The sequence below is a fragment of the Arachis duranensis genome, chromosome 4 (genome assembly GCF_000817695.3).
Source record: "Arachis duranensis cultivar V14167 chromosome 4, aradu.V14167.gnm2.J7QH, whole genome shotgun sequence".
Classification (NCBI taxonomy): Eukaryota; Viridiplantae; Streptophyta; class Magnoliopsida; order Fabales; family Fabaceae; genus Arachis; species Arachis duranensis.
This window is the reverse complement of record NC_029775.3, coordinates 86,337,730-86,341,742: the sequence shown is the minus strand read 5'-3', so window position 1 is coordinate 86,341,742 and position 4,013 is coordinate 86,337,730. Positions and strand designations below refer to the sequence as shown.

General features: G+C 36.7%; 1 non-coding gene across 1 annotated transcript; it reads right to left on the bottom strand.

The window, feature by feature from the left end:
- Window positions 1–2,943: 2,943 nt before the first annotated feature.
- Window positions 2,944–3,050, bottom strand: LOC127746963 (small nucleolar RNA R71). Its single transcript, XR_008008768.1, has one exon. It is a non-coding gene; the product is annotated as a small nucleolar RNA R71 (small nucleolar RNA).
- Window positions 3,051–4,013: the final 963 nt, after the last annotated feature.

The window sequence follows — 4,013 nt, the reverse complement described above, 5'->3', positions numbered from 1 at the left end:
ATGTTCATGGTAGGCTAGTTTTCTATGCCTGCTACAATCACAAAAGAAATATAAATCATTGATGCTTTATCTAGCTCATTTTATGAAATCTTTTCCTTATAATTTTCCCTTGAAACAAGCTTTTGATTTTTTTATTGGCTTCTCCTTTTGGGTGCTTTACCCATGAGTTGATAACAAAGCTACAACTCTAAATGCTTTGTTTTCAAATATTACCACTTGATACATAAGCACCACAAGCATTTAATTAGAGGACTTCTTCATTTGTTTCTTTTCTTAACTTTCTAATCATTGATGCTCAGAGCTTTGAGCATTGAGGGAGTGCATTTGCACTTGAGCCTAGCCTTGAATCTAAGTGTTTTGTTTTCAAGCTTTTTGCCTAATACATAAACACCACAAGTACTTAGCAAATAAATTGCCATTGGTACTCAAAGCCTTCAGCTTTCTCATTCTTTCCCTTTTTCTTTTCTTGCCCTTTTTTGCATTTACTTTTTCAAGGTTTTCATGATTTCAAAAGATTTCACAAAATGTACTAGATGAAAACTTCAATTAAATAAAATCTAATAATTGAGCAACAATTAACCATACTAGCTTTCCAATACTTGTATGCACATACTAAGTTCTTCTTCAATTCCTTGTTTGTTTATGATCATGATGCTTTATTTTTTTGGACTTTACAAAATTCAAGTTGGTGGTCATAATGTCACAGCAACTTCTAGCAATGCGTATGCATGACCGACGTGTACGCGTGACAGAGCGTCACGTGCTGCACTATCAGAACTCGTTGGGGGTGATTTCTGGGCTGATTTGGACCCAGTTTCAAGCCCAAAAATGCATACTAGAGGCAAGGGTGTAGCTGAGACTGAGGACAATTCATTCATGACTTTCACTTTAGTTTAGTTTTAGTTTTGGGAATTCTAGAGAGAGAAACACCACTTCTCCTAGGGTTCTTAGCATTCTCAATTTTTGTTTTTGGATTGGATATTGAGAGAGCTGCTACTACCTTCGATTGAAGTCGTCATCGTTATAGTTTGCCTTTCTGTTACCTTTACTCTTTTGTTTTTCCATTGAGTTACTTGAATTCATGTTTAGATTTTGCTACTTTTGAATTTATTAATGTAATGAACTATTTCATATTTAATTCTATTGCTTGTTTAATTCCTTTTAATTAAAAGTCAGTGCCATTTTTTATTTTATTAAATTATTATAATTACCATGTCTGTTATCTACTTCCTTAACATGTTTGTGAAAATGGCATTCATGTTAATGGAGTAGACTCCCAACTTGGCTTTGGTGTTGATTAATTGGAAACCCTTGAGTTGGAATACTCAAGTATTAATTTGTAATTGGAAATTGTTGGCTAACTCAATTTTCATAAACTCTAGTCCTTCCCTAGGAATTGGCTAGGACTTGTGAATCAGAGTTAGTGCTATCCACTTGACTTTCCTTCACTAGTTAGAGGATAACTAAGTGGAAGCAATAAACTTTTACTATTATACTTGGGAAAATCAACAAGGATAGAAACTCCAATTAATCTTCTCCTAGCCAAGACCTTTTATTTCAAATATATAAAATCTCTTGTCATTTTTTTATTACTTTAATTGAGAGTCATTTATTTTCCATTTTCCAATTCTAAAATTTCTCAGAAAATTTCTGACCAATAAATTGCACCTTATGTCAACTCTTTGGGAAATGACCTGGGAATTCCACTCCCAATTATTTAATTCTAATTGTGACACAAATTAAATTGATAGTGGGAATTTTGTCGAGTAAGACTGTAAATTAGAAAAATTCTCTCTTCAGAAAAAGAGAGAAAGAGAAAACGACGGGGTCATTTTTTTTGTTCCTATTCGTCTTTTTTTGTGCAAATCAAAAGAAAGCGCTTTTACTACATACAAATACAAAGAAATTTCGGAATTTTTCTATAATTCATGAATTCGATTATGTAATCTATTTAGAATTCTATCTAATTTTGAAATTTTTCATTATTCTATCTAATATTAACATAACCTATTCTATTCTATGAGAGATTCTTTTATATTTCAAAATCCAAGGTATAATATTATTATGTATAGTATTCTAAATCTAGAATACTAAAACTGACAATGCTATTTTTATTAAAATTTTTTTACCGGCAATTTTTCACCCACCAAATTTTTGGCGTCGTTGTCGGGGAGTTGCAATAGTGTGCTAAATTATTGGTTGGTGTAAATATTTTTATATTTACATAATTGCATTTTTTATTTATTTTTATTTGTGTGCTTTCTGTTTATTAGTAATTTTATTATTTAATTTTCTTAATATATTTTATTACCATGAGCTATATGTTTCTTTCATTGAATAACGTGTTCATTATCGGATCCGAGCTTAGCCGCGTTTGATCTTGAAATTAAAAAGACCATTTCACGTATTAGGCGAGCTCGGCGTTGGTTAGCCCCTGAGGGTGGTGAAGGGGTCTCGTCCAATTCACCAGTCTTATCTGAGGTTGAATCTGAAGCGTCATTTGAAGAGGAAACTAGTTCCTCTCCTGCTAATTCTGTTGACGCTTCTTCTGTTGATTTAAGTGCAGGTACTATGGCAGAGCCTAGAAGGATTACTCTCAAGGAAGCGGGAGCTCCAAATTTTACACTGCAACCATATCAAGCGCGTCATCCGAATTTGACTGCGGATTTTGAACTGAAGACCGCTTTGATAAATCTCTTACCTAAGTTCCACGGCTTACTTGCTCAAGAGCCTATTAAGCACCTTAGGAATTTTCAGATAGCTTGCTCAATTACTAGGCGGCATGGTGCTGATGAGACCACCGTCTGGTTATATGCCTTCCCATTTTCTCTGGAGGGAAAGGCAAAGGAATGGTTCTACACTCAACCAGAAGCTGTTGTTACTAATTGGGATTCGCTCATAAGGGAATTCCTAGCCAAGTTCTTTCCAGCAGAAGTTATAGATAGATTGAGGAATGAGATTTCCTGCATCATTCAAGGTGAATCAGAGACCTTCTATGAGTTTTGGGAACGCTTCAGGAATCTCCTAGACTCATGTCCCCATCACAAGATTGACCAGTTGGTGTTGATTAGCTATTTCTGCCAAGACATAAAGCCTCAAGATAAGACTCTCTTAGATGCTATGAGTAATGGCTCTCTGACGAAGTACAAGACGGTGACAAAAGCATGGCAACTGATCACCGATCTAGCTGAGTCTACCCGAAATGCAAGGTAAAGGAATAACCATCCTAAGGCGATTGTAGAAGCTTCTTCTAGTAGTGAGAACGCTGCTCTCACCAAGACTCTGGGAGAGATGACCAATATACTCAAGCAGCTCCAGCTGAATCAACAACAACCTCCGCCTCCTCCACAGCAGCAATGTCAACAGTTGGTCCCTCAAAGAGTGTGTGGAATATGCGCTTGCTATTCCCACTATACTGATGAATGTCCACAACTCCAAGAGGACAACATCTTGGCGGCTACAAATGCTTATTACAATCGTCCGAATCAAGGGTACTATCAACAAAGCGGTAATTATAACCAAGGTGGTAACTCCAATCAAGGTTGGCAAGACAATTCCAACCAAGGATGGAGAGACAATTCTAACCAAGAATGGAGAGACACTTCCAACCAAGGATGGAAAGACAACTACAACCAAGGAGGTAGAGACAACGGTGAAAATTAAAGGTGGAATAACAACAACTATCAATAGAATCGGTATCAACAAAACCCTCCATACCGAGCACCTCACCAAAGACAAGCCCAAGCACCTCAACCCAACCAACCACAAGCCCCTCAAATTACCTACTCTCCTTCCTCCTCCAACCAAGATGAAACACTCTGTTCTATCCTTCATGGACAAAAAGAGCTTCAAAATTCACTTACCTCTAGCCTCACCAGTCTTACCTCCACCCTACAAGCTCTTATATCACGAATGAAACCACCCTCTACCCCCTAACAATCAACCTTCAAGCTCTAGTGCACTTTCCTCTCAACCTTTACCCAACCCCAATGGTGGAATTAATGCCATCACTT